The sequence below is a fragment of the Protopterus annectens genome, chromosome 14.part0, assembly GCF_019279795.1.
Source record: "Protopterus annectens isolate FY-2018-M chromosome 14.part0, PAN1.0, whole genome shotgun sequence".
In the NCBI taxonomy this organism is placed as follows: domain Eukaryota; kingdom Metazoa; phylum Chordata; order Ceratodontiformes; family Protopteridae; genus Protopterus; species Protopterus annectens.
The window spans coordinates 1,058,971,743-1,058,985,131 of record NC_056748.1 but is presented as its reverse complement, the minus strand read 5'-3'; positions in this window follow the sequence as shown (position 1 = coordinate 1,058,985,131).

The window sequence follows — 13,389 nt, the reverse complement described above, 5'->3', positions numbered from 1 at the left end:
CAAAGTAAAACAGTCGAATAGAATTAAGCAGACAGAACTTGAGAAAAGTAATTTGACTCATGGCAAAGTAAAATATTAAAATAGAATTAAACAGACAAGACAGACTCACTATGTAATTATACAATATCTGATACAAACTAGATAAACAAATTATGCAAATTAAATGCATACAATTATTCTTATACCAGGGTGGAGATAATAGAGCTGGTAGATACTATTCATGGGTAAAGTTAAGTTGGAAGAATAAAGATAAGTGTAAGTTGGGAGAATAAAGATGTATTTAGAAATTAATGGAGTTAAGCAGGTGATCAGGTTTAGAAGATTGAGAGATTGTGCATGAGCAAAACCATTGAGTGGAAAGATATCGGTGTAGAGACATTTTGAATAAGGAGGCAATACTAATGGTCCCAAGAGCAGGGGGAAGTGTGTCCCAAAGTTTAGCTACAGTAAAAGAGTAGAGATGCTGACCAGAGGGGAATTTTGGTCTGTTTACTTGGACAAATGATTGATTTTCAGATCTTAGATGCCTATTAGCGGGTTTCCATCTTAGATTTTAAGCTGGACTGTATGTTTGTGAGAATGGGAGTGCCATAAAGGTAGAAAAGGCAGAAGAAATGTTGAGGTGAGAGTTTTTCTAGTGGAATAGTTTAAAAAGTGTTTATGTCTATAAAAGGTGCCAAGTTTTTGGTGAGTTGTTTAATATTATTGTGGATGCACTGGTCGAATGTTAAGTTATCGTCTATGGTAACGCCAAGTAGCTTGGTAAAGGGGACTATCTCTATGGTAGTATTTTTAGAAGGGTAAATGATGAATTTAGATTTGTTGAATGTGATGTTCATTTTGGGTGTGAAGAGCAGGAGCTTGGTTTTATTAGGCAAGGTGATTATTAGCCATCCAGATTTCGGCTGTGGAGAAAGCATTTTGGGTCTTAGTCAGAAGTTCAGATTCTGAGGTGGCAGCTCTCTGCATCAAGCACAATTTCACTTAAGAGCACACAAGGAACACAGTCAGTCTAGAGACTTTTTCCCTCTCTCTCTCGAGATCCCCAGTAAGACACCCCCACTGGCACAGATATAGAGTTGAGAGCTCAGCTGAGTGTCCAAGCCAAGTTCCTTACCACTGTCTCTGTGAAATCAGTGCTTTGTGTCCCTGCTCCAAGCAGCTGACACATACACACATAACTGGGAAAAACTGGCACAGATTTACTAGCTATGCCACCTTTGTCCCAGACCATAAGATAGTTACTGCCACCAGACACCCCAATGCCAGCTACTCTAAGGCTCTTGCAAGGGTACCCAATTATGCTGAGTGAAATTATATTAATACAAATGGTAGGATTTCAAGAGCAGCCAGAGTTGTCAGCAAATATATATAAGTACTCTCAAAGATTAAAATATTCTCTAAAAGACTTGCCACGATAAAACGTTTAAATATATTTAATAATAAATAATGAAATAACATGAAAATACTATCTATTTACAATAAACACCAGAGTTTCATTCACAGGAAATATTAAAATAACACACAAATACATAAAACAGTACTTAACTAATACTAATCTCGCTGTATTTTCCTGACTGATCTAAATAATTACTATTCCCTGGTCACTTACTAAAGCAAGGCAAGATGAAGTAGGTGAGGGGTCCTTCCTTGTCAGGTTCCAAAAATAGACTGCCATGAGACTTCAGTCTCGCCTAGTATTAAACATTATTTTTAGTGATGGATTATAGAATGACATCACATACATCTGGTCATCTGATGTCCGGTTCCCATGCTTCTCCCCTTGGCTAGAAGCTGTCAGGATTTTGCACATATTTGTCAACAATACACTCACAGAGTCTTGCTAAGATCTGCTGCAGCTCCTGGAATCATAAAATAATTTCAAACCTCCACCCTTGCAGAGTAGCAATTAGTTCACCCCAATGACAATGCAGGAAGCTTCCTAGTACAGACTTTTGTCTCTGGCTGCATTAAGAACTGTGAGATACAATCTTTATGGCCTAAGCCATATAATTTAATTTCAAACTATTTTCAAAGTTTGAGATTAATCTCTTCTCTCCCAGCATCCTCTATTAAAACATATACATTTAACAGTTACAATAATACGTGTATATTTATTTTTTCTGTCCAGCAAGGCACACTGTTGGTACAATTTTAACACAAGCAAATACATTTTTCAACACAAGCTTCTGTACAAATCAGTTTGATATATCAATGACATATAATTCTTTACAAAATTCCAGCTAGCTGTGCTGGCATATGTTACACATCCACTGCCCTACCTTTCCTAGCATAGCTGGAAATACATCACATCATCACAAATAGCAGTGAGGAAAATAAAGTTAGGGAAAGTATCAGGCTCAAATGAGGTCACAGCAGATATGATAAAGATGATTGGTGAGATAGGAGAGAAAGCTGTATCCCAGATGACTGGAGAAAAAGCATACTTGTGCCAGTGTACAAGAACAAAAGGGACGTCCACAACTGTTGGTGTACAGCAGCATCAAACTCCTGTCACATTGCATAAAAGTTCTGGGGAGGGTGATAAATGGATACGCAGACTAGTAGAATGTAAGATGGGAGATGAGAAGTTTGAATTCAGATCAGGATGCAGTATAACTGATCTAAAATTTCCAGTGAGAGAGATAGTTAAGAGAAAGCTAGAGATGAGGAAAGAGTCCAAATGGGCATTCCTAGACTTGGAGAAAGCATATGACAAGGACCCATGAAAGCTGATGTGGACAATCCTGCAGTGGTTTGAAGTCCCAGAAACATTGGTAGAATTAGTGCATGCTATGTACAAAGACCCAGTGACTCAAGTACGAACAGTGTTCGGCCTCACAGATGGGTTCGCATTGGGAGTGAATGTGCACCAGGTTTCAGCTCTGAGCCCACTGCTGTTCATACTGGTGAGGGACTACATTATCAAACAGGTTGTAGGGGACAGATCAACAAAGTTACTGTATGCAGATGATGTGGCATTACAGGCAGACTCTGAGCATGATGGGATGAAACTAATCACAGATAAGGCAGTGGTAATGGCAGAAAATTGAGGAAATCAGAAGAAGCTGAGATTTGAGATAGAAAGGAAGATAGTTTAACAGATAATTAGCTTCAAGTATCTGGGAGGGGTGGTTGAGGAGAAGGGAAGTCTGAATGAAGAGGTCAAAGCTAGAATCAGATGGGCTACAGCCAAATGGCATAGAGTCGTAGGTGCAGTGAATGATAGAAGAATGCCAAAGAAGCTGAAAAGTAAGGTGTACAAGGCAGTGGTGTGATCAATACTACTATATAGTCAAGAAACCTGGGCAGTAAAGGCACAGCAGATGAGGAAACTAGAGGTGATGGAAATGAAATGCCTGAGTATGATGCACACTGTGGGACAGATGAAGGAATGAGAACATAAAAGCAGAAGCAAAGTGGCTACAATTGTAGAAAAGATCAAAGAGAACAAATTACAGTGGTTCAGACACGTGCAGAAAAGCAGAAGGCAATCTGGTGAAGAAGATTTTGGACAGACAGGAAGAAGGTAAGAGGAAAAGAGGACATCCAACAAAGAGGTGGATGGTTAGTGTAAAAGAAGATCTAAGACAGACAGCCATAAGTGTCAAAGAAGGCAGGAGCATGGCATTGAGTCAATAAAGATGGCTACAGTTAACACAACACCCTGACCTCATATAGAAGATGGGAAAAGGGGGTGGTTAATGATGATGATAAGGATTTGTTCCTAAAGTCTATTCCTCTAAATGTACACCTCAGCATTGTATGGCCTATGAGTACAGCTTTCTCAGTGTGCACCCGATGGTTCTTTTCTGCTGTTGCTACCACACCAATGAGTTATATGTAATGTACACTCTTAAGGGACATTTCTCCTAGTTACTAATCTTTGGTGGAATACCTGGGACTTAGGTGAAGCAATTTAGAATTTCTTGAAATTAAATTTTAAATTCCACTTCTCAGCCCACTCTGCCAATCTCCTGAGTCTCTTTGAAGGAATCTTCACCCTTTCTGTTTTAGTGTTTTCTACAAATGGTTTGAATATGTTCTTAATGTCTTTAATGACTTATTAATGAATTATTTTTCTAGTTCCCATGCCTGCTGGCCCTTTACTATCCACTGTCATTGTACCCACTCATTCCTCATTATTGGATCATCAGTGGGTCAAGAGCCATAAACCAAGTAGCCATGAGGGATTTCTCTACTTTTCTGGCTACAGTCATACCCTTGCCTGTTGAAGTGCATGTCTGCAGATGTAAATGCATTCTATGACTTCTCCTGTAGGTGTATGCATTCACACATCTGCCCAATTAAGATTACCAACAAATACAGCTTGGTGGAGCTAGGTGCACATCTGCCTCCTATACTCTGCAGCACTGTTTCTAGCAGATGGAGGCATTGCAGTAAGATGACACTTGCCCTTTCTCCAAGATAGAGAAACTTTGTCAGACACTCACTTCCACCCATCGTCACAGGTTGATGAGTAAGCTTCTTTCTTACTCCAAGTCCCTTTGTTTTGCTTACAAGTCTCCTGTGAGGGACTGAGTTAAGCCCTTTAATGATGTTAACAGACATAACATCAGGTGGGTTTCCTTTGTTAGGTTCAGGCATAACTAAATCATAAAACCTAATCAGGATTGACAGGCATGATTATTCTTTACAGATCCATATCAATGTGAATCCTGCAAGATGTTATTCAGTGAAACAGGTAGTTCTAACTTGGTCTGTTCTCCAAGATTGCCCTTGGTATAAAGCCAGGCTTATGGGACAGTTTTCTAGGTCAGTTCCAGCTTCTGCTTTTGCACTCACACTGCCACGGTGTCCTCTAATCTCCTGAACTTCACCCCTGCTGAGCTACTAGCTGATGAGTTCTGTCAGCAGTATATACGTACACCAGCAGGTCCTCAGGACCTGTTTTGGGGAAGTGATGTCAGGAGATGCACCTTCACTCTTTCAGTTACCTTTCTATAACTCTGGTCATTATCTGTCAGATGCCTCTTCATCATTTCTGTACTCCTTTCTCTACATCAGCAATCTTTAAAAAGGAGGGAGAACTGAAACTAAAATTATTTTATTCCACAACAAGTGCTTTAGTCCAAATTACATGGAAATTGTCAGAAAAACTGCCATTGTAAACACAACTCCTTAAATACAAGTAACAAGTCACATGTCAAGTTAACAAAGAAGTTGGTTTATTAGTGTGCCCTCGCTGCAATTTAAAGAGCCCTTTACAGTTTTCTAAAAGCGTACACATTGTTAAGCTGAATCATAAAATACAGTCAATTTTTTGTATAGCCCAAATACTTTTTAAGTAAAACATCTAAAGCACCTAGTATTGTTGTGCATAACACAGTAAGCCATTAAAAGCCTTAATAATTAAACAAGTTTAGCTAACAAAATGCAACTGACAGAGTAGAACTACTTGATCAGCAATTCGTACACACTTTAATTTCTCTAACTTCAGCGGTGGCTCGTGCTATTGGACTGCAGGACTGCAGCCCCCCAGCTGTAAACCAAAATAAAAAAATCCCGGAACTCCATGCATGCATGCCTCAGAAACTTGAATCCAGACTGCTGTTTAACCAGTCCGAATTCAGAAAGAAGGCAGCAGTCTACAGATGCCCCAAAAGTCCATGCAGTTACAACCACATAGACTGGAAGGGGATCGGACTGCAAGAACTGCAGACTGTGCATGCTCGGAACGAGCTGGAGGCAGCACATGCATGTGTGCTCAGCATTCCAGGTCCAAGAAACAGGAGCTGCTGCAATTTGAATTCAGAGAAGACTTTTGCATGGGGAGTTGGCTCATTTATTCCAGCGCCGAAACCCTCAAACTTGGGTGCAGGTTGCAAGAGCCTGAATTCCCTACCCACCACCACTTGGGAAAAGCATTCAGATTTTTGCCTCATATTTTTTTTCTGTTCTGTTCCTCATAAAATCTGTGGTTTTCTGGATTTTGAATTCACTAAATAATGTCAGACATTTGAATTTCAGACTTCATATTCTTCAGAAAGCACATGGTAACATGAAACATTTTATTCTAGCAATTTTCTAAGTTTATAAGATCAGTATTTGAAATTTGTCCCTATTTTTGGGGGTTGTATTCCTCCATTATTGGCTTTGTGCAGGTTTTTTTGTGCTACGAGGTTGAGAGCTATGGTGAGAACTGAATTCACTAAATAATAGTCATTTAAATTTCAGTCTTCCTGTCTTTCAAGAAACAGCTGATTTAGCATAGTGGTATGTTGCTCTGACTGTAGTGCACAGGGTCCTGGGTTCAAGACCTGGCAGTGAAATGCATGGCGGTAGTACAGCATTCTATTTTAGCAACTTTCCAATGTTATACAAGCAATGTTTAAAATGTGTCCCTGGTTTTTGGGCTTTTGCCCCCCCCCGATAAATTTTGTCTTTTTCCATATTTCTTGTGCTCATGTGCTGCAAAGTTGAGTGATACAGTTGAGTGTTCAGTGGATTTTGCAAGAAATTAAGAGCTTCAGGGGAAAAGAAGTTTAGTCCTGTTTATGCTGAGCCTGCTTGTATTGTTAATAGCACAACAGGTAGTGTACTTGCTTTTCTACTCCCACAGTATGTAGATGCATTGCTGATACTGTACTGTGTTGTACTTTTAAAGGAGGTGGATGCTGCAGTCCTGAGAATGTCCTCTTTGGCAGAGATGCCTAACAACTATCAACCTGTTATCAGTTTGTCATCCTTTCCCTATTGCAATATTACTAGCTTATCATTTTTTAATGTAACATGGGCAATTTATTCCTCAAGGGCAACAGGCACTTTATTCTAGATGAAACATTAAAATATAAAGTTGTTTGCTAGCAGCAACCTCTTCATTAGTTACAGATCTCTTTAATGTGGAATTATTTAGATGACTTTTACTTCTGCAGAGATTGTGCATATTTACTGATACTGGTGGAGTGTAGAAGTTTGAGTAGACTTTTATTATGGAAATGTTCTGAAATGGGTAGTTTTGTAATTATTGGTGCATGCATTTTGCTTCATTGTTTACTGGAAAAATGCTCAAAATGCCTTCTAACAACTGTACTGTATTATAAAAGGAATATAATTTAATACAATCAGAAAGGTGTATCAAAGAACACATGTATGTTTCGTGTGCAAGGGGCCTATGATTTGAAAACAGCGCAAAGTTAATCTTCATCTGCCACTGGCCAGATGTATTTTCTTTGAATGTGGGTTTCAATGCTGTTTCAATGAATGTGAGTTTCAAGGGCAAAGAAGTTTTAATGCTAAGTCTATTTTCATTGTGAGTCTGCATTGCTTTGTTTAGTAGATGTCTATTAGTGTTTATGCTATAAAATGTAAAATAAAACTTTTAAATGAAATCCAAATCATCGCAGAAGTAAAGCAGTATGCACATTACAGTGTTTATGGTAAATGGGGTGAAATAGCTAAGTAATGGTACATTGGAATGGCTGCAGGGGGGAGGGCCCCATTCAACCATGATTTTGTGAGGGGGGGGGAAGGACGGCAAACTCAAAGACAGTCCTGGCTGAACTATACCTCTCCACTTTCCATATTTTCACAGAATTAATAGATTTTTGCTTCTTATTTTTGGTTTATTCCTCATAAAATGTGTGGTTTTCTGGCAAATCGTTTAGGAATTAAGGCACTATATAATGACATTATATGAGCAATTTTTAGTACTGTCTTTATGTTCCCCCAATATATTTGGCCTTGTCCAGATTTCCTGCATTAAAAGGTGGATTGATACATGCAAATAAAACACTTTATAGAATTAGGTATATCCAAACCTCTCAACTGTCCCTGACTTTGGCTCAAAATGTTGCTCTCCCTCTGCAAAATGGCAATTTTGGAAGAAAATGTGGAGGGTTTACAATTAATAAATAATTGTAATGATCAGAGTTATAGATTACTTTTATTTCAGAAATGCATGTAGATTCTCTTATTTTGTAAGCTGCTCAGCTTAACGGTACTAATATTAAAAAAGTGTCCCTCTTTGACAGGTTCCCAGCTATATTGTGTGGCTAGTTTATATTTTTGCATCACATTTTTGGTCCATTTTTTATAAAATTGTGGTTTCCTGACAAATTAGTGGCAAATCATTAAAGCTTGAAGTTAAAAAATAATGACAGACATTTGCGTTACAGATTTCATACCCTTCAGAAAATTCATACTAATGCAAGACCTACTATTATCTTTCTATGTTTATAAGGCCAGTATTTAAAAATTGTCCTTATTTTTGGGCCTTTGTCCCACTTTTATTTATGGCTTTGTCCAGATCTCTTGCTCTGAGGATGAGAGGTATGACAAATGTGTCAGGGCCATCAGCCAGAGACATTTCAAATTGTGACATACTTGTTGCACCCCACTCCCCCATGTAGTGACTCTGAATGTGTCCATGCAAGGTAAGGATCAGCTATGCAGTGTAAGTGTACAGAGTATCCCCTGTCCAAGGTAGACACAAGTACTGCAGTTGCTTTTCATCTGTCCTTGATTTGCAGAATGTTCTGTTTTTTTGTCATATTTGTATACTGTTGCTTTATGCTTATTATTCAGAACATGCATGTTGTTGCAGTTCCTGTTGCTCTGTGTTTAAGTAGCAATGCTTTAATGGCAATCAGGTAAGCTTGTCTGAGATTGTAAGATGCAAATAAGCTTTAATAAGCATACTGTTAAAGAATTACCAACACTGAAAGCCTTTTTGTTGTTGTCATGCAGGGAATATTTACATAACTAGATAACGTATAAGCCTTAGGTATTGAAATGTATATGACAGTATTTGTAATAATGGACAGGATTACAGTATTTTCAGAAGCTCATTACATTTGTTGGAGACTGGCAGTCATCTTTGCAGGCTTTACCCATAAACTAAACAGAATGCCAATCTGTCATGTGTGGTCCATAACCTCTGCAGTAATCCTTTAAGCAATTTATCTTGAGCTTGCTTCTTGTTTGCTGTTCATTTTTTACTTTGATCATGTTTCCCCATGAAACAAGTAGATAGTTGTTGTCAGGCAGCAGGTCTTTTTTGGATAAGAAACATTTTTACAAGTGGGGGTATCACAGAGATTCTACTTTCAGCATGTTACTTGGTACTTTTATAAAGCTAAATATAAATTATAATTACAACTGCAGTGCAAAGAGAAGCGGTTTGAGTTGAGTGGTGCTTGTTTTTTTATACTTCATTTTGACTGGCATTCCAGTAATGTATTTAAAAAGTAATTTATTTTTTCATGCCTCAAAACCTTTTTGTTTCCATCTAGATATTAAGTAAGCTGTCATGTAGCCAAGGCATTGAAATATTTTTTTTCTTCTACACTTCATTTTGTCTTGATTGGACTCTCATAATGACAGTTTGGCACCCAGGTCAGTGTATTTAATGAAAGTCCCAGTTTTTGTGGTTTTCAGCATAGCTCCACCTCTTTCTAGTCGGTCACACCCCTTCCCATTGGCCCAAGTCATTCAACTGTCTCTTACAGCCCCCCTTTGATTTGAAGTAACCAGCCACCACTGTCTAACTTTATAAAATCATGAATAACCCCCCCCCCCAATCTGTGTTCTAAACAGTACAGGCATGTGCAAATAGAAAAAAATCACAAGTGTGTAGGCACATTGTAAAATCAAAATAGCAATAAAAAAATGAAAAAAATAGGACACTAATATAAACACACAACCGTAATGGCAAAGAAATACATCTATCATAAAACAGGACTCATTACATACTGTTATTATGATAATGGTTGTTCAAGTCCCTGTATGAAGGTTAACTTTGCTAAAAATAATTACAAGTAATAGGCAGACTTCAGGCTCAACAAGCTGGCTAGGAAAACATTCTCATTTAAATATGGTGGTTCCGTAGCATTACATCTGCTCTGCCATTTGAGTTCTTTGTAGTGTAAATAATCGTCACTTGGACCCCCGCTGTAAACTAGATCAACATGATCAATTACACAATATTGAAAATAATGCCTATGGTGTGCTTTAACATCTTTACTAAGTCTGTTATTTTCATCCTGTCAATGTATGTCATTTTGGTGCTGGTAAATTCTATTCTTAAATGATCTCTTGGTTTTCCCTATGTAATAACTATCACATAATTGGCACTTGGCCAATTATATCACTCCCTTTGAATAACAAAAATATGTTTTTGTTAACCTACCATAACCCAGTCCTGTATCTTGAATCTCTTCCCTTCTGCTATAAATTTACACTGAGAAAAGTTTCCACACTTTACCATATGTCCTTGCCTTTTTTCTCCATGAGTAAGTTCTAATAATGTCTTAAAGTTGATGTCTTTTTTTATAAACAATACAAGGTTTGTCACCTACAATTTCTCATTCATAGTCAGAAGAGAGCTCACTTTCTGATTCTCGCTGGAGGGGGGGGGTCTCTTTGTCTGAGACTATTGCTAGAATGTCCCAGCATTTTCAGTGGGAGAACACTGAGGTTTCTCAGTCCTTCAGAAAATGCTATGAGTTGTTAAAGAAGGATTTTCCAGAAACGATGTTCATTCCTCTTGTCTTGCCTGCTTTAAAAGATGTGTGTCTTACTGCCTGCAGTTTTCCTGCTAGTCAACCAGCTGTCCCTAAAATGGTATATTGGATGAAAATTTTTCTCAGCTGCTAAGAACTTAGTTAATTCCAATCCCACTGTTTCTAATAATGATAGGGAAATTATTGATAGGTATGGGGAAAATGTATACTTTTGCAACTTTGAGTTTCAGAATTTTTAATTGTCAAGCTCATATTAAAGTTAGTAACCACACTGTCTACTACAGGACTGAGAACTAAGAACAAGTAAGCGTTGAAGCCACAAGACATACGAATAACTGGTATTTTTTGTATGTATATAATCTGAATAACCTTCCAAGGTGATGACATTTGTTTATATATACAAAAAACATGTATTGAGATGAATATTTTAACTATTAGTGAAAATGGTATTAGGGGCATTAATTTGACATTTAGATATAAATGTTATTAGAACGATGTGTACATAATACTTGGTAATATGTTTCTAAAAGAAATATAAACTTGGACTTACGACGCGCAAATATGTGAAAAGAGAGTTATAACTTTAAATAGTGAGAGGATTTGATCATCTTAATTGATGAATGCAGCAGTATTTCAATTAACTAATTACTTAAATACGCGCATTGGTAGTGTCAGTGTTTGTCTGAAGAAGTTTGGATACTCATCCGAACGAAAAACGCTAAGTGTGTTTTACATTTATTATTTTTGAAGTGTGGAAAGTGCCGTTTTTTAATAAATACTGTGGATTTTCAGAAGTGGAGGTCTGCCTCGTATGTCTTGTGGCTTCAACGCTTACTCGTTCTTAGTTCTCATATTAAAGTTAAACTTTATTCTGACATATTGTGAACATATGAGGAATGTTTTATCAACAGTTTATTCTTGGGAAGAAAAATCTGTTTAAAATAACTTAGTTTCTTGTGTTGCACAGGTCACTTCATTGTTTGCAGTGTGTGTATAACTCTGTATAACTCTGTTTATACTTCTTCCACAGCTACTTGGCTACATTCTGACAATCTCCTAGATGATACAAAAAAAAAAAAATGGAAGAAAATAAGATTTTAAATTCTCCCTTGGATAGACATTTACTGTTTGTCCCCTCTGCTTTAAATGGGATCAAAACGTGTGATGAAGAGGGTAAACTGATCCATGAAATAGCCACGATTTTTCCAAATTGTCCAATGAATTTTCTTTCTTCTTATCCAGTTTCAAAAAACAAAAAGAATAAACAGTCTCAACATAATTCTGGTAAGCAGGTGTTTAAGAAGAAAAGACAAGGATATTCCAAAAAGAAGTCGCAAACCTCCCAAAACCAAAGATACAACAACAAGTCTGAATGACTGTTCAAGAGACCTTGTGACCCCCCCTCCCACCCTTTTTCTCTTTCAGAAAGTTTGAATCTCCATTTTGTCTTTGGCAAAAGCGTGATTCTGAAAATCTTTCATCCTCCTCCTTTCCTTCATCATCCTGCAGGTCAAACTTCCTTGTTTCCACCTGTTCTTCATGACATCCAAGTAATGATAGAACCAATTCCTCATTCCCATGTGGGGAAGTAGATTTATTTAAGAATGTTCCCAGTTACAAAGAAACTGCTTGGAGACCAGTTCTGGATCATTCTTTCCTAAACCTGTTTGTGATAGTGTCCAAATTCAGAATGATGTCACTTCACAACCTGTTGCCTCTTCTTCCCCTTTCAAGTTTTCCGGTAGCACCAGACATAAAAGATGCTTATCATCACATTTCTATCCATCCAGACTTCAGGTGTTTCTTAAGGGTTTGTGGGTCTGGATTACACAATCAATTCTCTGCCTTACCCTTTGGATTATCCAGTGCACCAAGAGTGTTCACAAAGTTTCTGGATACAGTTATAGCTCATTGCAGTTTCCAGAATATCCATATTTTTCCTAAATTAGATGACTTGCTTAGCTTTGCAGTGTCTTTTACAAAATGTCAGGAATCGTTCTTTTGGGTGAAAGATCTATTGTACAAGCTGGGATTTCAAGAGAACCTTCTAAAGTCTTCTTGACTCCCTCACGCAGGATTGTGTTGCTTTGATGTGAAACAGACACCTCAGTTCAAAGAGCTTTTCTTTTACCAAAAAAAAATAGAAACTTATTTAGATCTGTTTCTAAGGTTTTCCACTCAGACTTTGGTTTCTGTGAGGGAATATTTCAGAATTTTGGGTCTCATGGCATCTATGATTCTCATGATACACCTGGCAAAACTCGACATGAGAATGATAGTGGGATATCTGAAATATCTTTTGTCCTAGCATCAGTTCTCTTTAGCTTTTGAGAGCCCAGTACTGTGGTTTGTCAGAAGAGAAATTACTTGGTGGGGACAACAGATATCCTTAAATCAAGGTCTCCCCTTCTCCCTCCCTGGTCCAAAGCATTCAGTCGCTACAGATGCTTTGGACTTTGGGGGAGCAGTTTCAGGAGAGATAAAAGTGCAGGTGGTGTGTGACACCAAGGGTAGGTGCAAGCATGTGAATGTCAAGGAGATGCTTATCTTGTTCAAGTCACCCAATTCTCTCAACCATCTTCGGTCCCTGGGACCTCTTCAAGTGGTTACAGACAATACCACAGTGATGTGGTACATCAACAATTAAAGAGGATCCAGGTTGTACTGCTTTGCAGACTAGACATGTTTGCATGGGATATAGCTTCACAGCACATTGTCACTCAACAGGCATCCAACATTCTGCCAGAGCAAAACTGTGAGGCAGACAAGCTGAGCAGGACCAGGGCAGATCCTCACAAATGGAAACTAAATTTGGGTATCTTTCAAGATTTGAGCCATCTGCATGGAGCTCCTCAAGCAGACCATATTGTTTCCTCTCTGAACAATCAGCTCCCAAAATTCTGCT